The sequence below is a fragment of the Trachypithecus francoisi genome, unplaced genomic scaffold (assembly GCF_009764315.1).
Source record: "Trachypithecus francoisi isolate TF-2019V2 unplaced genomic scaffold, Tfra_2.0 Lachesis_group17, whole genome shotgun sequence".
Lineage (NCBI taxonomy): Eukaryota > Metazoa > Chordata > Mammalia > Primates > Cercopithecidae > Trachypithecus > Trachypithecus francoisi.
This window is the reverse complement of record NW_022681462.1, coordinates 53139537-53163121: the sequence shown is the minus strand read 5'-3', so window position 1 is coordinate 53163121 and position 23585 is coordinate 53139537. Positions and strand designations below refer to the sequence as shown.

At 39.5% G+C, this 23585-nt stretch overlaps 1 protein-coding gene across 4 annotated transcripts in view; it reads left to right on the top strand.

Moving 5' to 3' along the window:
- ACYP2 (acylphosphatase 2) overlaps positions 1 to 23585 on the top strand; it is a 205053-nt gene that overhangs the window by 82372 nt on the left and 99096 nt on the right. The gene's annotated exons all lie outside the window — the stretch shown is intronic.

The window sequence follows — 23585 nt, the reverse complement described above, 5'->3', positions numbered from 1 at the left end:
ATTATAAATATATTAAATATTTGAAATATAAAACACTGCAAAAAACACCCAAATAGGAAGAGTCCAGGTAGCTCACAAGAGAAGAAAAAACACTGATCTGCAAATACATGCGAAATGTTTAATATCCCTAGATATTTTTCTTAACCTAAAGGTTAAGAAAATTTAATATAGACAACTTTTTTAAACCACTAAATTGGCAAAGATTAAAAAGAATGCTAGCACAACATTGTGAATGTACTAAATGTCATTGAATAATTGTTCACTTTAAAATGTTTAATTTTATGTTACATATGAAATTCACCTCAACTTACAAAAACAAGAGGAGAAAAAAAGAATATAATGTAATAGACAGAGTGGGAAATATATAGAGAAATAGCTTCTCTCAGGCACTGCAGTTTGTATTGTAAATTGGTATGAAAATTTTGCAAGACTAGTTAACAGTATGTAGCTAAAGCCTTGAAAATGTTCATATCCTTTCCTTTCTTCCTATAAATACACTTATAGAAATATGTACCTAGGAAATAATCAGATTATTAGATTTATATATAAATAGTAGGGTTTTTTTGTTTTTGTTTTTGAAATGGAGTTTCGCTCTTGTTGCCCAGGTTGGAGTGCGATGACCCAGTCTCAGCTCACTGCAAGCTCCGCCTCCTGGGTTCAAGCGATTCTCCTGCCTTAGCCTCCCGAGTAGCTGGGATTACAGGTGCCCATCACCCTACCAGGCTAATTTTTGTATTTTTAGTAGAGATAGGGTTTCACTATGTTGGCCAGGCTCGTCTCAAACTGCTGACCTCAGGTGATCCACCTGCCTCGGCCTCCCCAAGTGTTGAGTTTACAGGCGTGAGCCACCACACCCAGCCAATAGTGTTATTTTTAAACCTTGAAAATTGTAATTTGTATTCAGTCATAGCATAGTAGTTAAATAAATTACAGTATACCATATAGTAAAATATTGTTCATTAATTTTTAAAAATCATATAACCAAGTAATGTTTTCGGATTACTGCACCATGGGAAGAAGAAGACAAAGGCACGTTGTCCAGCTTTAAAAAATTTTTAAAAATTAGATTATTTTTTTCATCCATAGGGAAATAATAGTCTTAAAAGCCAGCCTTGCTTCTAAATTCCCAAAACTGTTCTTCACATGTCAGGAGGAAAATTTGGCAGTCTGAATGTGTACTTTTACTATAAGTCAAGATATAAGGGCACATGCAATCTGGGGCAGGTAGCTTCCCCCTTCCAAAGGAGGGAAGGAATAAAGCCTTTTAGGGGAGCCTGTTACAGAGAGCAGCAGGGGTTCAGATTGCAGCGTGTCTCTCTTGCCCTCCCAGAGTTACAAACCTCAGGGATGTCATTGGCATGATCCATGGTGGTAGGCCTGAGGGAACCCAAGAACCCAGGAGTGGTCTGTACTTCCTTGGCGTAGTCTGCACATCTTGGGAGTGGCAGGGCATTGTTGTTGGAGGGAGATGTCTACATGGATGGCCTGTGACTATGTCCAGGGACTCACAGACTATGTGCGTGATGCAGAACCAGGGGCTGCTTATGAAAGGGCTGAGAGAACAGGTAACAGAAAGAGATGTGGGGAAGGATGAGAAGGTCACAGAGCAGAGCAAATAGCAATGTCCAGCGACATACATCAGGGCTGCCATGTGCCTATGAAGTCTTGGCAGAATCAGCCACTGCACAGCAGGCAGCACTGCATGGTGCCTGGTAAGCACTGGGGAAAAGAGGCTTCTTAGTAGAGGCTGGTGAGGACCCAGAGAAGAGGCCTCCCATCGCTATCAGCATAAGTCAAGCTCTCCTTTGTACCCTGCTAGGTCTGAGTGTGTCCTCCAGAATTCATGTGTTAGAAACTGAATCCCCATTGCAACAGTGTTGGGAGGTGGGGCCTAATGGGAGGAGTTTAGGTGGGATTCTCACTGATGGATAATGCCTCTATGAAAAGGGCGTGTGGGAATGGGCTCTACCTTTTTTCTCCTCGTCTGCCATGTGAGAACACAACATTTCTTCCCACTGGAGAACACAGCCTTCAAGATGCCATCTTAGAAGCAGACTGGGCACTAACCTGTCGCAGCCTTGATCTTGGAGTTTCCAACCTCCAGAACTGTGAGAGGAATTAAATTTCTCTTTATAAATTATCCAATCTCAGGCATTTTGTTACAGCAGCAGAAAACATACACACCCAGATGTCGTGTTGGGGGAAAAGGAGTGGGAAGGGAGCTTTTTGGAAGGGAGAAAATACAGTTCTAACAGAGAGTGTGAACATTAAATGATAGCATATTTACTTAAAACACACTCTTTAAAACCTTTTAAAAATATTTAAATAATTCTTTGAAAAATGTTACTCATTTTAAAGAGTAAGATTCCACCCCTACTGCATTACCAGAGATGGGAACTACAGAACAAAGTGTAGTCCTGTATAGCAACTCAATAAAGTTACATATTTTTTCCATATCTCAGTTTGTATACCTTGATTTCCTTGAAATCATATTTTTACAAAGTTTAAGGAAATGAGAAGATGCTCACTATTATAATATATTGTTAAAAGAGCAAGCAGTAGATATAATATTCTAATTTTCTAAAATAGTAGTTATTAATACTATACACACAAACGTGTAAACACATTTTTAAAGCTTTGACAAATACTTCTAAATATTAACAAGGATTATTTCTGGGTATAAAATTTTTTATGTCGTATTTTTCATATTATAAGATGAACACACATTTCTTCTTATAGTCTGAAATTGTTGTTTAAAGAAACAAATGAATCATACAGCCTTGCTACTCACAAGTATGGTCCATGGCCAACAACAATGGGAGCGTGTTAGAAATGCGGATTCTCAGGCCCCACCCCAGACCTCCCAAATCAATGTCTTCATTTTAACAAGATCCCCAGGATTGTGTGCTTGCCCGCACCACTGGCATAGGCTTCACACTCCCATCCCCAGCCTACTGATGTCCATACCTGATGCTCTGCTTTCTCCTGTTCCTGCAGACAAACAGCCCCTCCACTCGTGCTCTGGATCCTAGCCCATCTGCCTAAGTATTTTATCTTGCACCTGTCACCTCTCTCTTCTCCCAGATCATTTCCATTGGCAAACAAACATGCTGTGATATCTCCCCCATAATTTTTTAAACCAATTTTTGTTTTGTATAGTTAAAATATACAACATGATGTTCTAAGATACATATGGCTAGTAAAATGTTACTATAGTGAAGCAAATTAACATACTCATCATCTCACAGTTGCCCATTTTGTGTGTGTGGCCAGAGCAGCTATAATCTACTCATTTAGCAAAAATCCCAAATATAACATGCTATTATTCACTGTAGTCATGTTGTCCATTAGGTCTCTAGACTTGTTCATCCTAATATCTACTACTTTTTGTCCTCTGACCTACATTTCCCTGTTTCCTCCCCCCTACCCTTCACCTAACCACTGCTTTATTCTCTATCTTTGTATATTTGACTTTTTAAATATTTCACACAGTAAGGGACATCATGTAAAAATTTTCTTTCTGTTTCTGGCTTATTTTACTTAGCATAATGTCCTCCAGGTTCATCCATGTTGTGGCAAATGGCAGGACCTCCTCTTTTTTAAAGACTGAATTAAATATTCCATGCTATTCTATAGATCCTATATTCTCTCTATAATTCTATTATATTTAATATATATATCTTTTTTTTCCATTCTTCTGTCAACAGACATTTACATTGTTTCTCTATCTTGGTTATTGTGAATAATGCTGCAATGAGCATGAGAGTGCAGATATATTTACAAGGTGGCAAAATCATTTCTTTTGGATGTTTACCCAGAAAAGAGATTGCTGGGTCATATGTCAATTCTACTTTTAATTTATTTAGAAGCCTCCCTACTGTTTTACTTAATGACTGCACCAATCTGCATTCCCACCAACAGTATGCAAGGGTTCTCTTTTCTCCACATCCTTGCCAATACTTGTTAGCTCTTTTTAATAATGGCCAGCCTAATGGGTGTGAGATGGTATCCCATAGTAGCTTTGACTTGTGTTTCCCCAATGATTAGTGATATTGAGCATCTTTTCATATACCTGTTGGACATTTTTATGTTTTCTTTGGAGAAATGTCTATTTAGGTCCCTTTGCCTATTTTAAAAATCAGGTTATATGTTTTCTTGCTATTGAGTTGTATGAGTTCTTTATAAATTTTGAATATTAATCCTTTATCAGATATCAGGTTTGCAAATATTTTTTTCCAGTCCATGATTTGCCTTTTCATTTTGTTGATTGTTTCCTTTGCTGTGCAGAAGCTTTTTAGTGATGTAGTCCCATTTATTTATTTTTGCTTTTGTAGCCTGAGCTTTTGGTGTGATATCCAATCTCATCCTTTAAAACAAACAAAACCCCAATCCACTTTCCAGACCTCTGTCTTCTTCACATATTGTCTCATTTTTTTCTGCTCTTCATGTCTAGGAAAACTTGAAAGACTTGTCTATCTCTCATTGTGTCCCCTTTCTCTCCTCCCTTTCTCTCTCACTAATCCACTGATACTGCTCTTGTTAAAGTCACTGATGACCTCCAAGTGTTAAGTCCAGTGGCCAGTTATCTGTCTTCATATCTCACTTTTACCTCTCAGCAACATCTCTTACCTCTCTCTTCTCTTTGGCTGCCAGGATACCCTACTGCCATGATCTTCCTCCTCTCTTACTGACAACCCCTCCCAATCTCCTTCCATGGTTCCTCCTCATCTCCTGTTTCTGGATAGGCTGGAGTCCCAGCGTATAGTGCTTTTCTCCCTCTACAGTTCCATGGCTTTCAGTCTCCTCTATAATTGGATATACCTCAAGTGTTTATATCTAGACCAGAACTCCAGAGTCACATGTCAAGCTGCTTCACTTGAGTGTCTAACAGGCATATTAAATTTAGTGTGTTCAAAACCAAAGTCTTAATTTTCTCCCCCAACCCATTCCTTACCCAGTACTCCCCTATATGGGCAAATGCATATATGAGCAAAAGTCCCTTTCTTATAGTTGCTCAAGTCACAACCTTGGTGTAATCCATGAATTCTGTTTCTCTTCCATCTCTCAGTTGTTACTAAATTTTGTTCTACTTTCAAAATATATCTAGAATCTAGATATCAATTCCTCATGCCCCCACTTCAGTGATCCGCCCCTTAGCCTGAGTCATCTCTCTCTTCTGAGACGAATGCAGTGGCTGTAAGACTCAGTTCCCTGCTTTCCCCTGTGCCTGCAACAGTCTCTTCTCTGCACAACAGCCACCCTAACCCCCTTTCACTCAGAATAAAACCCAAAGTCCTTGCCATGCAGCAGTTCAAGGCCCCATGTAAACTGCCCTCTGCTCTCCACTGTACCATTCTCTCTCTCCGATCTGATCTTTTATGCCCATCTACCTTACTCCAGCCATGCTGGCCTCTCCTTGCTATTTCTTTTTTTTTTTTTTTTTTTTTGAGACGGAGTCTCGCTCTGTCACCCGGGCTGGAGTGCAGTGGCCGGATCTCAGCTCACTGCAAGCTCCGCCTCCGGGGTTTACGCCATTCTCCTGCCTCAGCCTCCCGAGTAGCTGGGACTACAGGCGCCCGCTACCTCGCCCGGCTAGTTTTTTGTATTTTTTAGTAGAGACGGGGTTTCACCGTGTTAGCCAGGATGGTCTCGATCTCCTGACCTCGTGATCCGCCCGTCTCGGCCTCCCAAAGTGCTGGGATTACAGGCTTGAGCCACCGCGCCCGGCCTCCTTGCTATTTCTTGATCTTCGCAAACAAACACACAAATGTTGCCTCTGGGTGGCACTTGCTCTTCCCGCTCACAGGCAGTAGAACATAGTGGTAGTGGTTAAGAGCAAGACTCTTTGGAGCCAGACCCTCTGGGGTTCATTTTTCAGCTCTGCTCTTCACTAGCTGTGTGATTTTGAACAAGTTACTTAACCTTTCTGAGCCTCAGTTTTCCCATCTATAAAATGGGGATAATAAATATACCTATATACAGTCCTTAAGAGAACTGAATGAAATTATGAGAAGCAGTTAGAATAGTCACTGGCACAGGAGTAAATGCTGTGCAACTGTTAACCATTATTATTACCAGAGGTGTCCAAATAATGCTTTCATTTCATTCAGATCTCTGCTCAAATAGCCGCTGGTTGAAGACTTCTTTGAATACCCTCCCTCCCCCTCCATTATTCTCTGTCATCTTAACCTGCTTCATTTTTCTTCATACCACGGATCAATATCTAAGCATATGCTTGTTATAAGATGGATAATAAACATATGTAGACAGATTTGTCTATTATCTGTCCACCAACAAGAATGTGGGCTCCACTGAGACAATGCTTACAGTCCTGGTGTATGGTGGGTACCAAATATATGTTTATTGAGTGAATTTCTGACCAGTAACGTTTCCTTCTTCAGTAATTGATAAATGTAATTAATGACATAAAATCTTGAATCTGTTAAAAATCTTGTTTGTACTCGAGGACTCCCAAATTTAAATTCAAGAACTAATACATGGAGAAAAAAATTTAGGATACATACATGGAAGATGTGTGTATATATGCGTGTATACACATACACACATATCAATGTATGGAAGCCAGCTATTCTTTCTTGGGAAAGACGTTTTTCTCCTGTATCTGAAAGTATGTCCTTATTTTTATAGTGTTAGAATATTCTTTCTTTAATTAAATGCTCTAGATAGTAGATGACAGTTTTAAAAATTTCCCTAGTATCCCTATTTTTATTACTGTTTTAAAATACCCCTATTACACAGTACTTATTTTTAATTTTTAAAAAATTTATATAAAACGTTGTCAACCTTATGGTGCTTTTCAAAATTAAAAAAAATTACTAGTCTGTGAAATCCAAAAGTCTGAGCACTGCTTAAAACAGAAATGTGGATAACATATCCACATTTTATTGATATAAGGTTCTAATTCTAGCCAGAACCTGGGAAGTTGTGTTATTAGTCAAAAAACTTTGATGCCGCTTTGTTCATTGTATCTTTCCTGTTATATATAAAAAAAGGAGGCTTGTAATATTTTTTAAATAGAAGAAGAAATATGGGCTTTGTGTTAGTCTCTTCTCACACTATTATAAAGAACTGCCCAAGACTGGGTAATTTATAAAGAAAAGAGGTTTGATTGACTCTGGTTCTGCATGGCTAGGGAGGTCTTAGGAAACTTACAATCATGGTGGAAGGCAACTCTTACAGGGCAGCAGGAGAGAGAATGAGTGCCAGCAGGGGAAATACCAGACACTTATAAAACCATCAGATCTCGTGAGAACTCACTCACTATCATGAGAACAGCATGGAGGAAACTGCTCCCATGATTCAGTTACCTCTACTTGGTCCTACCCTTGACACGTGGGGATTATTACAATTCAAGGTGAGATTTGGATAGAGACACAGAGCCAAACCGTATCAGGCTTCAATTAGTCGTCCCTATGAGAATATTGCAAATGTGACTTAAACATGAAAACAGAATTGAGCAAAGCCTTTCACATAATCCTACACTTGGTTCAAGTTGAAGTCCTAGTTTAAATTGTTTTAAGACCTATTGAAGTGTTAACTGTCCTTTTAAAGGGGAAAAGAGACCTCCATTCCCTGTTTGTCAAGTATTGTACTTTTTAATTTTATTTTGTTCTAATAACAAAAGAATTGGTAACATTTGCTGAATACGTATGTATCTGTTATCACATTAATATCTTTATTATCTCATTTAATTCTTACAACAAGTCTATAAAATGGAAATTATTATCAAATGTTGTTAATAGAAGGAAATGCAAGTTTAGGGAGAGTGAAAGAATTCATTTAAAAAGATACCATTTGTTAGATGGTAGGGCTGGGATGAGCTCCCAAAGCTGACTCTACCCTCCATCGGAATCAAACGTGTATTTCTTGAATTGGCACACACTTAGTCATGACAAGTACTCAAAAGATAAAATGTATTGACTGAATAAAATTTAGCTTTGTATTTGTTTTTTCTTTCAGTTGTGTTCTTGTTTTGCTCAAAAGGCCAAATTTTCATTTAATAATAATTATGTGAATTTATACTCATGATGAAAATCAACCTTATATTTTTAATCTATAATATAGGTTGGATTGTAGCCTGGAATGACTGACAACTGTTATTATACAAATAGCGCATGCTGGCAAAATGGCAGCAATTTTTGTGATCTGTAATTAGGATATTATTGTTGTCTTTATATCTGCAAATGATAAGTAGTAATATATTAGAAAGTAATTGACATAATGAGTTGGGAAAAAATAGAAACACTCTCATTTATGATTCATTTAAAATTTGTTTTAAAATTATAGAGTAAAATATTCCATTCATTTGATTTTATTTGTGCTGTGCTTAAAATATTAAAAACCAGATTTCCAAGTAGGCATGATATATGAAGCCTCAGGACGGATCATCTTTCACCCCATCAACATTTTCTTTTTTTTCTTTTTGAGATGGAGTCTCCCTCTGTCGTCCAGGCTGGAGTACAATAGCACGATCTAGGCTCACTGCAACCTCTGTCTCCCAGGTTCAAGTGATTCTCCTGCCTCAGCCTCCCAAGCAGCTGGGATCACAGGTGCACGCCACCACACCTGGCTAATTTTTGCATTTGTAGTAGAGATGAGGTTTCACCATGTTGGCCAGGCTGATCTTGAACTCCTGACCTCAAGTGATCCACCTGCCTTGGGCTCCTAAAGTGCTGGGATTATAGGCATGAGCCACTGCGCCCAGCCCCCATCAACATTTTCTTTGGGGAACACTGTGTAATGGGTTTTTGTCAAGTCTACCGGAAGTAAGACATTAATGTTTAGAAGTGATAAGAATTAACAGCATACTTCTATTGAGTTAAAGCTTTTCTCATCTCAGCGTTTTCATCCAGGAGGCATGCTATTCAAATCTTGAGTGTACTCATTGATTGTTTTTCTTTTATTAGGAAGTCCATATTATATAATATGATATTACATGAACATATAGTACAAATTATATCTATTGACTAATAAGTACCATCAACGTCAATGACTATGTTATTTTTCACCTTTAATTTTGTTCTTTTTTTCTCTTTAATATATTTACAAGTTCTGCAAATGCTTTCTGTTGCTTTGTCATGTTATTATCAATTTCTTTGCAAGTGTAATGTTTGGTATTTCCAACTAGATATGAAAACTATTTACATTAGGAATGAACTCTTTCCTTGTTTTATGAACCTTTATACCTTCTTACAATGCTATCCACATAGTAGGCGGTCACTTGACTGTATATTACTAAAAGCGTATATATTCAGAGTTGGTATCACTAGTGGAAACTCTAGAAGCTATTTTAGGATGTTGTGTTTTCTGATGATGAATATTCAAATGAAGGTAGGAATAGAGAGAACCATATGCATTGACTTATTTTTGGTACCTCCCCAAACTAGGTCAGAATAGAGACCTCAAAATTCAGTGGCTAAACTGCCTCACTCTTTCCTGCTTAGTCATATTTACAATGGCAGTTTTTGATCTTCACAGAACTTTGTGTGCATCTGCCTACAGGTTGTTTCTCTTCTGTTGGCCTCATTAGCTCCTTTGGGAATGTGGTCACTGCTATAAGAGGGCCTCGTGTTAGGTTCTGTGGTATAGAGGGCATTGCCAGTCACAGACCAATTTAGCTAGCTTCATGGACCTCTGCAGATCTTCTCAGATCCTTAAACTTCTTTGTTGCTAGTGATAATTAACTGAGAGATAATATTAATATTTTAGATATCCTCTGACAGTCAATCTTCTTTAATGACTCTAGTTGATCAATTTAATCCTTTAAGTAAGTGTCACTGGGAGCCCAAGTAATACTGGCTGAAACAAAAGAGAGGGTGGTTTTTCTCTATTGTAAGGGAAGTATAGAGATACACAGTTCTAGGCTCGCTTGGCAGTTCCCTGCTCACAAGGATCCCAGACTCCATCCTCCGCAGCACCTCATGGTTGCCATGTGGCCCCCACAGCCCCAGCTATCACATCTGCAGCCAGCCTGCAAGAATGAAGACTGGCCAAAGGCAAAAAAAAACAAAAACAAAAAAACTATATTAACTGGGTCAGCTGTCTTTAAAGCTTTTTCTTAGGAGCTGTTATTCAGTGACATGTGCTTCATTTAGTTGCAAGAGAGAACGGTTAAATAATTGTTTTAGAAGGGTACATTGTCATCTTTTTTTTTTCTCTCTTTTTGAGACAGAGTCTCATTCTATCGCCTAGGCTAGAGTGCAATGGTACGATCTTGGCTAACTGCAACCTCTGCCTCCTGGGATTAAGTGATTCTCCTGCCTCAGCCTCCTGAGTAGCTGGGATTACAAGTGCCTGCCACCACACTCAGCTAATTTTTCTTTTCTTTTTTTTTTTTTTTTTTTGAGACGGAGTCTTGCTCTTTCGCCCGGGCTGGAGTGCAGTGGCCGGATCTCAGCTCACTGCAAGCTCCGCCTCCCGGGTTTTACGCCATTCTCCTGCCTCAGCCTCCGGAGTAGCTGGGACTACAGGCGCCCGCCACCTCGCCCGGCTAGTTTTTTTTTGTATTTTTAGTAGAGACGGGGTTTCACCCTGTTAGCCAGGATGGTCTCGATCTCCTGACCTCGTGATCCGCCCGTCTCGGCCTCCCAAAGTGCTGGGATTACAGGCTTGAGCCACCGCGCCCGGCCGTAATTTTTCTATTTTTAGTAGAGACAGGGTTTCACCATGTTGGTCAGGCTGGTCTCGAACTCCTGACCTCAGGTGATCTACCCCCCCCCCTCGGCCTCCCAAAGTGCTGGGATTACAGGCATGAGCCACCACACCTGGCCCACGTTTTCATCTTAATTAAAATTGGATTTTATTACTAAGGAGAAAGGGCTGAATGTGTATTAAATGGGCATCTAGAACTTCTGCCATACCTTGATATTTAACAGATTTTATTTTTAGAGATGGGCTCTCACTCTGTCAGCCAGGCTCAAGGGCAGTGGCACAATCTCAGCTCGCTGAAACCTCCGCTCACTGCAACCTCCGCCTCCCATGCTCAAGCTCTCCTCCCACCTCAGCCTCCCGAGTAACTGGGACTACAGGCTTAACCTATTTTAAGATTTGTCCTTTAAAAAAAAGATTTGTCCTTTTCCCCAAGTAAGCCACGGATGTGTGCTTTATATGGCTTTGTTTCTGTGGTCAACATACGTAGACATCCAGCCAAGATTTAATTTTCTTCTTCTGATGTGATTATTTAAATTTTTTAAAAGATTTGGTGAATTACATTAAATAAATATTTCTTAAGCTCCTCTCATCATCAGGATACTGTGCTAGGTAGGGATTCTAAGCTTTGGTGCTATTGGCATTTGGGGCTGGATAATTCTTTGTCGTGAGGGGCTGTCCTGTGCATTAGGATGTTTAGCAGCCTCGCTGGCCTCCATTCTCTAGTTGCCAGTAGCAACCCCCAGTTGTGGTCACCAAATTTGTCTCCATATATTGTCACATCCCCAGTGGGGATGAAATCGCCCCCAGAGGACCATGGTGCTAGAAGATAGCCCCACACTTATTTGAATTGCCTGTTTGAGTTCCTGTGAAAGTGTATCACGGTAGATGAAGCGTTGTTTCAAGTGTTGCTCACTGTTGCTGTTATGAGTGAAGTAGTACTGGTGGAATTTTGACGTGTGCCGGACACCATGATGCAAACTGTCCACGTATCACCTCATTTAATCCTCATAGCACAACACTGAGTTAAAACAGGCTTGTGTTAGGAGAAGATACTAACAGGATTAAGTAGTATTATCATCAGCCTTTACAGAGGAGAAAAATGGAGGCTTAGAGATTATTTTAGCTGAGATTTCCCTGAGAGCAAGCCTGAGACATAGTCTGGAGGGTGAGTGGTTGGTTAGGAGGTTATTTCAGGAAGCAGAACGATGGAGAGGGGAGAATGAAACAGGGAAGGAAGAGAAGCCAATACAGGAGTTGATGTTGGGTTGAGAGCTACCTCAGGGGCCACCCAGGGCACTGTATATCTGAGGACTCTGAGGAACAGTGAACAATGCATCTCAGAATTACTTTTCTCTCCCACTCCCTATGGGGGTTGCGGGGGAGGAAGCTGGAACTTCTCCACTGACTCCCATCTTCCCCAGGGCATTAACCTCCTTTCCCTTTACTGATAAGAGTAGTGACCAGTATACACAAAGATCCAGCTTTTGAGGAGTTGATAGTCTTGAGGAGAAAGCAATAAGTTAGTAAGCAACATAGTATCAGATAGCAATGCATGCTCTGAGAAGACAGAGCGAAGGTTGTGTGACAGGAGTGCTTGGGCAACTGTTTAGATGGGGTGGACAGGATGAGGGATGAGCTGAGACCCCAATGGCAAGGAGAAGCCAGTCATATGAAGATCTAGGGTAAAGACATTCTAGGCAGAGGAACTGCATGGTGCAAAGGCCGCGAGGCAGGAACACATTTTATTTGAGGAATAATTAGGCTAGTGGGATAGAAGGCTGAGAGGAAGGGGATGTGTGGTGGAGGCTTGGGCCGAAAGATTGGGGAGGCACAGTCAGGTCTTGGGTAAGAAACTGATATTTTATTGTGGGTATTTCTTGCTACACTGGAGGATTTTAAGCAGGGTTCAAGTGATCTACTTAGGATATTTTATTTTATTTTATTTTGTTTTAAGACAGAGTTTCACTCTTGTCACCCAGGCCGGAGTGCCGTGGCACGATCTTGGCTCACTGCAACCTCGGGCTCCCGGGTCAAGTGATTCTCCTGCCTTAGCCTCCCAAGTATCTGGGATTACAGGCGTGCACCACCACACCAGCTAATTTTGTACTTTTACAACATGGTTTCACCATGTTGGCCAGGCTGGTCTCGAACTCCTGACCTCAGGTGATCCACCTGCCTCGGCCTCCCAAAGTGCTGGGGTTACAGGTGTGTGTGCCACTGTGCATGGGCAACTTACAATTTTAAAAAGAACACTCTGGCTGCTGTGGAGACAGGAGTGTGGCAGGCGAAGAGGGGAAGCCAGGAATCAGTTAGGAAGGGGGCTATCATATGGTTCCCACAGGGCCAGCTACAGAGTTTGTGGGGCCTCTTGTTCAAAAAGCATGGGGAAGAGAGTACCATTAAAGGTACTAAACTATAAAACTTTTTGTTTCACAGTCCATCAGCTTGTCATGGTGTATTTCTGTTTGTTTTGTTGTTTAATGTCATTCTAAGTAAAGAAAAATTAAAGCTTAAAAATATTAATATGAATTTTACTATCCATCTGCATATTGTGCAATGCTGGTTTTAAATGCAAATATAAGAACACTTTTAGGGATAAAAGACTTTTAAAAATAAACAAAAAGCAATAAATAAAACATTTAGCTCATATCCAGAATCACTGAAATTACCCAACTCATATTTCATAGTTTATACATCATACGTACTTTATTCTTACCAGAACTGTAGAAATGCAGCACAAAACAAGTACAACTGTTTTATTTCACTTTTCGTTTCATGCCCATTCTACCAACACTCTCTCCCCTCAGCTTCCTGATAGATAAGAGATGGGCAAGGAAAAGGAGGAGCTCTGGGTTGCCCTATGGTTCCCTTTCCTTTTCTTGTCATTTTCAGCATAGGTGGTAGGTTAACACAGGGAAGTAACACAAACAAGAGAGGATACTATAGGGTTTCTTGGTCATTTAGGTTTCTCAGAACACCATTGCCTTTTTTCTGTGCTCAAAGTCAATTCTGGTTCGAAAGGCCCGTCAGCCCTGTGAGCAGTTCTTTCTTGCTGAGTTGTGGACGTGACACTCTTGTTTCATACTTGCTTCCAGGCTCACTAAGCTCCCATGCATTGTGATCAACTAAAATCCTGTGCTCATGGAACATCGTGAACACCACACCCACATGGGGTCGTGAGGAAGGAACCACAGACACACACAGCACATGTCTCCTCTGCTCACGCACATGCATCATTGACCCATCAGATTTCACTTACCTAAGGTTAAAGATTATTAAGATTTTCAGGATGGTGACAGCAGAACATCACACTAAGTCTGGGTCCTGAGTGAAGGGCCCTGAACCACTGCATAGGCCACACACTCACGAGGCCAGGCCTAGAACCTGGTGAGAGAAGACAGGATAGCAACTTGACTGGTACAAGTGGAGAAAAACAAAGTGTTGAGTAAGTTTTGGGTTTAGATGGTATTCCCAAGACTTGTGGATTGGATCTGCTTTTGGATAGAAACAAAATAGAAATCGAGGATGACTCACTTCTAGGCTTATTAGGAAGATGGAAAAGACTATAGGAGAAATAATTTTTGAAGTGAGGGAGATACAGAGTTGTGAAGTTTGAATTCACCTCGGTTTAAGAACGAAGGAGCTACAGAGCCAGGATTTCAGCCCAGGTAGCCTGACTTGAGAGTCAGTGCCTTTAACCACTGCACTGCACTGTTCTGTCATGCAGGAGCCACGCTGATGGGTGCCTGGTGATTGTTGGGATGGTACTGTATCTTACTGTTTTCTGACCTCTCTGGACAGTCCTACCAACTGTGCAGTGAGCTTCCGTGCAGAGGCATGCTTGAATTTAAACACAGTTTTATATTTAAACCTAGTTAACAAAATATTCCTTTAACTTGCAGGCTTCTCTTTTGCATCTCAATTATATTTGCTTTTATAGAAAGGATATCTTTATACAGCTTTGCTCATTCACATGAAAAGGAAAGTGTTTTCATTTGGAGGATGTGGAGTCAAAAAATCTGAAGTTGAGTTTGGTGTCTCTCAATTGCTAGCTGTGTGTCCTTGGGCTAATTAATTGCTTTGATCTTTGGTTTCTTCATCTATAAAGTGCAGATGATTTTGTGTGGGTGTTATGTGTTTATATGTGTGTGTGCATATATACATGTGCATATATTTACATATATGCACATACTTGCCCTCACCATATACAGGGCTGTTGTGAAGATTAAAAGAGATTATAGAGGAAATTGACCAATTTTCAACAAGGCTTGAGTTGGATACCCATTGGCAGTCACTCCCTATTTCCCTTTACCCTCAACCTCTGGCAACCACTAATCTACTGTCTGTCTCTATAGATTTGCCTATTCTGGACATTTCATATAAATGGTATCATACAATATATGCCCTTTGGTGTCTGGCTTCTTTCACTGAGGATAATGTTTTCAAGGTTTATTCATATAGGAGCGTGTATCAGTGATACATTCTATTTTATGGCTGAATAACACATGAATATGCCACATTTTGTTGATCCATTCATCAGTTGATGGAGATTTGGGTTCTTTCCACTTTTTGGCTATTATAAATAATGCTGCTATGAACATTTGTGAACACACTTTTGTGTGTACATATGTTATTTGTTCTGTTGAGTGTATTCCTAGGAGTAGAATTGCTGGCTTATTTGGTGACTCTATGTTAACTTTTTGAGGAACTGCCAGGCTGTTTTCCAAAAGTGTCTGTATCATTTTGCATTCCTGCTGGCAGTGTATAAGGGTTTTAATTTCTCTGCATCCTCACCAACACATGTTATTATTGTCTTTTTTATTATAACTATTCTACAGTGGGAAGTGGTATCTCATTATGGTTTTGATTTGTATTTCCTTGATGGCTGATCCCGTAAAAATCCTTTCATGTGCTTATCAGCCATTTGTATTTACTCTTTGGGAAATGTCTATGCAGATTCCTTGCCCATTAAAAAATCTGGGTTCTCTTTTTTTAATTGTCAAATTGTAAGAGTTCTTTATATATTTTGATTACTAGACCTTATCAGATATAGAATTTGCAAATATTTTCTCCCATTCTGTGGGAGAATTTTTTCACTTTCTTGGTCATGTCTTTTGAAGCACAAAAGTTTTAAAATTTGATGATGGCCAGTTTCTTTCTTTCTTTCTCTCTCCTTTCCTGTCCTGTCCTGTCCTGTCCTTTCCTTTCCTTCTCTTTTCTTTTTCTGAGACAGAGTCTTACTCTGTCACCCAGGCTGGAGTACAGAAGTGCATTCTCGGCCGGGCGCGGAGGCTCAAGCCTGTAATCCCAGCACTTTGGGAGGCCGAGACGGGCGGATCACGAGGTCAGGAGATCGAGACCATCCTGGCTAACACGGTGAAACCCCGTCTCTACTAAAAAAAAAAACTACAAAAAACTAGCCGGGCGAGGTGGCGGCGCCTGTAGTCCCAGCTACCCGGGAGGCTGAGGCAGGAGAATGGCGTGAACCTGGGAGGCGGAGCTTGCAGTGAACTGAGATCCGGCCACAGCACTCCAGCCTGGGTGACAGAGCCAGACTCCGTCTCAAAAATAAAAAAAAATAATAAAAAAAAAAGAAGTGCATTCTCGGTCACTGTAACCTCCACCTTCCAGGTTCAAGAGATTCTGCTGCCTCAGCCTCCCAAGTAGCTGGGATTACAGGAGAGCGCCACCATGCCTGGCTAATTTTGTGTTTTTAGTAGAGACAGGGTTTCTCCATGTTGGTCAGGCTGGTCTTGAATTCCAACCTCAGGTGATCCGCTCGCCTCGACCTCTCAAAGTGCTAGGATTATAGACGCAAGCCACCATGCCTGGCCCACTTATTTTTCTTCTAAGTTTCTACTTCAAGCCCTGACATTTAGGTCTTCGATTCATCTTGAGTTAACTTTTGCTTTGAGTTAACTAAGGTAGAGATCCAATTTCATTGTTTTATCGTTGGCTACCCAGTTGTTCCAGTCACCCAGGCTGGAGTGCAGTGGCACGATCTCAGCTCACTCTCTGCCTCCCAGGTTCAAGCATTTCTCCTGCCTTGGCATCGCGAGTAGCTGGGACTACAGGCATGTGTCACCATGACCAAGTAATTTTTGTATTTTTAGTGGAGACGGAGTTTCACCATGCTGGCCAGGCTGGTCTCGAACTCCTGACCTCAGGTGATCCACCTGCCTCGCAAAATGCTGGGATTACAGGCATGAGACACTGTGCCTGGCCTTTTTTTTTCTTCTTCTTCTTTTCTGAGACGGAATCTTGCTCTATCACCCAGGCTGGAGTGCAATGGCTCAATCTCAGCTTGCTGCAACCTCCGCCTCCCAGGTTAAAGCAGTTCTCCTGCCTTAGCCTCCCAAGTAGCTGGGATTACTGGCACCCACCAATACGCCTGGCTAATTTTTGTATTTTTAGTAGAGACAGGGTTTTGCTGTGTTGGCCAGGCTGGTCTCAAACTCCTGACCTCAGGTGATCCAACTGCCTCAGTCTCCCAAAGTGCTGGGATTACAGGTGTGAGCCATGGCGCCCGACCTTTTTTTATTTTATTTTTTTAAGATGAGTCTTGCTATGTTGCCCAGGCTGGCCTTGAACCTTTGGGCTCAAGTGATCCTTCCAAGTAGCTAGGATTACAGGTGAACACCACTGTGTCTGGCTCAGACAGTCTTGATTACTGTAGTTTTATAGCAAGTTTTTAAATTGAAAAGAGTGAGTCCTCCAGCGTTAGTCTTCTTTTTAGATTGTTTTGGCTATTCCTTGCAAATCCAAATGAATTTTAGGATCGTGTTGCCTTGCAAATCCATATGAATTTTAGGATCAGCTTGCCATTTCTGCAAAAAAGGCTGTTGGAATTTTGATAAGTATTTTATTGAAACTATAGATCAATTTTGGGAGTATTGCTATCTTAACAGTATTAAGTCTTCCACTCCATAAACATGGGATTGTCTTTTTATTTATTTAGATCTTTTTACATTTCTTTCAACAGTGTTTTGTAGTTTCTGGTTTATAGTCTTGCACTTCTTTTGTTAAATTTATTCCTAAATATTTATTCTTCTTGAAGATATTGTAAATTGAATTATTTGCTTAATTTTATTTTAAGGTTGTTTATTGATAGTGTTTAGGAAAACAATTGATTTTTGTATTTGATCCTGCACCCTGCAAACTTGTTGAACCTGTTTACTAGTTCTAACAGGTTTTTGATGGAGTCCTCGGGATCATCTATGTATAATACCATGTCACATGCAAATAGAGATAGTTTTACTTCTTCCTTTCTAATATGAATGCCTTTTATTTCTTTTTCTTGCCTAATTGCTCTGGCTGGAACTCCAGCAATTGATGAACAGAAGTGACAAGAGTAAACATTCTTGTCTTATTACGGATTGTAGGGGAAAAATAATTTGTTCTTTCATAATCATGTTAGCTGTGGGTTTCTTGTAGATGCCTTTTATCAAGTTGAGAAAGCTTCTTTCCTTTAGTAGATTATTGAGTGATTTTTCTTATGAAAGCATGCTAGATTTTGTCAGGTGCTTTTTCTGCATCTATTAAGTTGGCCAGTTGGTTTGTTTTTCCTTTTTCTATTAATATGGTATATTACCTTGATTGGTTATCATATGTCAAAACTGGAATATTCTTCTGATACCTCCCCCCTCCTTTTTTTCCAAAAAGGATAAGTGGTGATTTACTTTCTGAATGCTTATAAATATAAAATTTCTTGCAATCATCTTATGGATTATATTAAGCTTGTCTAACTCATGGCCCAGGATAGTTTTGAATGCAGTCCAACACAAATTCATAAACTGTCTTAAAACATTATGAGGTTTTTTTGTTTTGTTTTTGTTTTTGTTTTTTTGTTTGTTTATTTGTTTTTGAGACAGATTCTCGTTCTGTCACCCAGGCTGGAGTACAGTGGCACGATCTCGGCTCACTGCAACCTCTGCTTCCCGGGTACCGGGTTCAAGTGATTCACCTGTCTCAGCCTCCTGAGTAGCTGGGACTACAGGCATGTGCCACAATGCCCAGCTATTTTTTTTTTTTTTTTTTGTATTTTCAGTAGAGATGGATTTAACTGTATTGGCCAGGCTGGTCTCGAACTCCTGACCTTATGTTCCGCCCACCTCAGCCAAAGTGCTGGGATTACTGGCATGAGCCACCATGCCCGGCCATGGGATTTTTTGTTTTGTTTTGTTTTGTTTGTTTTTTCAGCTCCTTAGCTGTCAGTGGTGTTAGTGTATTTTATGTGTGGCCCAACACAATTTTTCTTCTTCCAATGTGGCCCGGGGAAGCCAAAAGGTTGGACACCCCTGGATTACATCTTGCCTGGACACAAGATTCTTGGAATGCAGTCCTTTTATCTTAAAAGTTTATGTACTTATTCTAGGTTCCAGTGTGGTATGTGAAAGGTCCAATGCCAGTCTGATTATTTTACTTTTATAAGTAAATATCCTGTTCTTGCTGTCTTGAAGCCTAAAAGACTTGTTCTTTCTAGTTGGAGTTTAAAACTTCACCATAAAAATGTCAAGAATGTGTCTTTTATTTCCCTTATAACTGCCTGGCATTGGTGAGCTCCTTTGATCTGAAAAACTCAGTTCTTTCTTCACTTCAGAGTTTTCCTATTTGATTATTGCTTCTGCCCTTTTCTCTCTTTCTGGAAATGCTATTTGCTTATTAGGCCTCCTGAATCTGTCCTGTATGCCTGTTACATTTTCACTACTGATTGACATTTCTTCATTATTTTTGCTTTGTGATATGATAATTCCTTTGCTTCATATTCAGGTTTACTAGTTTGGTTTTTAATACCAGCCATTCATTTTACATCCTTTTGGAACGTAAGCCTTAGAGTTTGTGTTTCTCATAGGCACCTTCTCCTTGAGTTTTTGTAGTTATTCTCTTTGTGTATCCTCTTAAACATTCTTACTGCATTTTTATTGTTTCTTCCATTAATTTGGCTTTTGTAAAAGTTGCCCATCTCTCCATTCTGGTTTCCCTCCTTTGAACTGCTAAGTCCCTTAAATGTCTACAAAGTTTGCTTTCTTAGGTCAGGGAATGTGTATTCTCAAGCACCTGCACAGGCGTGGTGAGTAAAGTCTGTGAGGCCATGGTGGATATTGCCAGTAACCCATGGGAGCTGGTCTAAAAAATTCTGAGACAGCATCTGGGACTGGAGAGGGAACAACCAGAGAAAGCAGTCAGCATCTGAGATGATGCCCAGAGAGAAGCAGATAGACCATCTGCAAGGAAGAGAAGGCTTGGTTTCTTATAGGTTGACCTACTGTTTTCTTTGCATATCCTCTTATGATACCAGTTATACATTCTCCTCTCCTCACCTACTCCTATTATACATCTACCCTTCACCTCTTTGAGATGGCTTGAGTTGATCTGTCTTCCCAGATGAGGCAGCAGTCACATCCTGTTGCTGTGGGTATTTTCAGCTCTTCCACAGAGGGCCCAGATGGTGAAGATGCATCTCTTCAACCTTCTTTCTATAGTGACTTAGATTTACCTTCCCAAGTATCTCCTTTTTACCAATGTCTTCCAAATATTTTCATCCCTTTATAAATCCCTTTTCTGAAATTCTCCTCCCCTCTACCCCTCTGAAGTTCAACCCTCTTCTCGGAACCTTTAGTCTACACAGATTTACCAAAGTGTCCTGCATAATTGGGTCAGGATATTCATCTGCAGCTGATTTTGCACTTTTCACGTGATAGAAGCTTTGGTTTAGGGTTAATGTATATCGATAATTATGAATAATGTACTTATCAAACATAAACTCCTTTTTTGAGTGTATATATTTCCTGAATATTTATGGCCATGTTCTCTTTAATAATTCCTGTATTTATCATTCTAATTTACTTCTATTGTCTAGTCCAAGAATCATAAACTAGCAGTTGCTTGTTGAATTCTGCTTAGCACTGATGCATTCTGTTGAGAAGGAATAAAGTTGTTGCATTATTTTAATGTAAGCTTGCTTTTTGATGGGGCATGCACACTGCCTCCTCACCCTCTTCTTATACCTGAAATTTTCCACATTTTTATTAATTCCCCTGTCCTTGAAGACATTTGGGTTTTAAGTTTGGGGCCTTGGGCTCAGTATATCATTGTAATTTGTTTGCAAATAGTTTTCTTAAATATTCATAATGAATGACATTGTGCATTAGAGGCAGATACCATGAATCATAATTTAGATCTGTTATTTACCGCCATTGCTGGTCGTGCTTGGAAAACTACTTTGAATTATTCTCCTATCCAATTAAAATTTATTTTCAAGTCCTGTGATTCTAAAATGCTTTTATTCAGATTATGTTATCATGTGTTCTTGTTTAATTAGGTTGCCTGCCACTTGGATAAAGGTCTAATTAGAAACGGTATCTCTATTGTGTTTGATTCAGAACGAATGTATTAAAAGGCACTTTAAAAATAAGATAATGTCCTCGATGCTTTGACAGACCTAAGACTCGTGGTTTTCACAAATGATAACCTTTATTTAGGCCAGGTGCCTATTAGTATTTTGTAAACTCTCCATCTCATTGGTATCTCTTTTTTTGTTTCCCAGAAACAGGTGTACCGACCCATTTTCACTTTAACTCAATCTAATCCTCTTTGTGATTTTTTTCCATAATTGTAGAGTAAATAAAATTCACCTACTCACTCCAAAATGTAATTTAGAAATGCAAACTAAATGTTCCCCTGTAGGGGGTGCAATCTGTTTTAAACTCTCAATATGTGTAATAAAAGCTATAAACCATAGAGGGAACTTCCGTGGGCTCTATCCGTGTTGTTCGGGGCAGGCTTTTTGAGTGATCTGAAAACTTTGTAAATTTGATGGTAGTCAATGTTTTTCTCAAGTTAGATAATTTACATAATATTAGGATGAATGCAGTGCTTTTTTTTGTTATGATTTGGGGGCATTGTATTAGAGTTCTCTAGAGAAGCAGACCCAATTGTGTGTGTATATATGTACGCATGTGCCTGTATATATATGTATATATGTAGAGGGAGAGTATATGTGTCTGTATATATGTATATATAGATATCTATATAGAGATATATATGGGTATATATATGCCTATATCTCAAGTTATGTATATATGTGTATATATACATGTATATGTGTATGTGTGTGTGTTTGTAGAGAGAAAGAGAATGTAAGGAAATGGCTCATGCGATTATGATGGTGGGCAAGTTGGAATTTGTAGGCAAGGCTGGTGGGCTAGAAATTCAAATAAGAGTTGGTATTGTAGTCTTGATTCTGAAGCCTGGAAATGGGTAGAACTTCTACATTGTAGTCTGGAGGCAGAATTTCCTCTCTCAGAAACCTCAGTCTTTGCTCCTTACATTCTTCAATTCGTTGGGTGAAACCTACCTACATTATGGAGGGTAATTTGCTTTACTTAAATTCAACTGATTGTAAATGTTAATCATATCTACATAATACCTTTATAGCAACTTCTAGACTACAATTTGGCCAAACAATTAAGCACCATAGTCTAGCCAAGTTGACACATAAAATGTACCATCACAGGCATCTTGCATATGTTATTGTCAATGAGCCAAATTAAAGATAATGGTAGTTATCATTTTTACTAACTTGGATTCAATATTTAGTGCAACTCTGCAGTAATAAAGGTGTGAATTATACTGTAGCACTCCAAAATTGAGTGAATAGGATGTGAAACATAAAAATCATAAACCATAATTCTTATCAGTTTGGATTTTTCCCAGAACATTTTTTGGGTCAGTCTTCTGCAATGGTATTGTTCTAGTTTGTTCTTTGAAACTCAGCTTTCAAGTTCTGTGTATGCATTCAATATTGGGTAATTTTGAATGCATACTTAGAAGAGTGGCCAAAATGTAGATTAGAGAGAGAAGGTCAAACAACTTGTCATCCTGTGCAATTTCTACAATCCTAAGCCTGTTACAACACAGAGTGTTCCAGGACCTCACACAGATCCATGAAATGTATTCTCTGGGTTATGGTCTGCATGTGATTTGCTGTTCCTTGACGTCAAGCTTGCTTTTCATTTGACCCTCAAGATCCAGTCTGAGTCTTCTAATTACATTCACCCTCTATTTTTTTTTTTTTTTTTTTGGTCACCAAGTTTTTGTCTTCTGTAATTCAATTCACACTAAAAAAATCTTTTTAGTTATTTTCCCCCTGTATCCCTAAAATGGTTCTTCCTCTTTCCCTCCCCTTTTCTTCCGTCTCTCTGATTTCTGAGTTTGATCCTGATGTGAATAACATACTACTCTTAGTCTTACATTTCTGATTTTTACTTTCTGTGGCAGACTTCCATCTATGTTTTTCTTTTTTCTTTTTAGAATCCTTAGCATAGTGAATGGAGGTTTGTTGTGTGGCTGTGGGAGCCGGGGTGCAGGGTTGGGGATGCGGGTGTTTCTTTTTCATTATTAGAGCTTGATCTCTACATGACTTTCCATTAGCTCAGAATCATGTGACTCCCAGGGTTGGGCAGGAAATTAGTTTTTGTCCAGAAGAGCAGGATACAACAAAAATTATTTTCTTAGCTCCAAAGGCCTCTTTGCTGCAGAAGCACAAATTGAAAGAGTGGCTTAATGATTCACTTAACTCATTAGATAGCCTGCTGATAAGAATTCGTTTAGATTTTGAACAAAAAAGGGAGACTTTTTTTTTTCAGGGCTCAGTATAGGTTTTAGTTATAGAGAAAAGTAAGAAGAAAAATTGTCATATGTATACAATATTACATAATATTCTATGTCGTAAATTAAATGTTATGGGAGTAGGCATTTGTCACACTGTGTCCTCATACCCAATTGTGTGATTTTGTGTGTGTGTGCGTATATGTTCATTGAGGCAACTTGTAATATAAAGTTTATTGGATTTTACTTTGATTTCTTGTTTATTAAAGTATTGAGGAAATGACAAAAACAATTTTTTGCTTTTG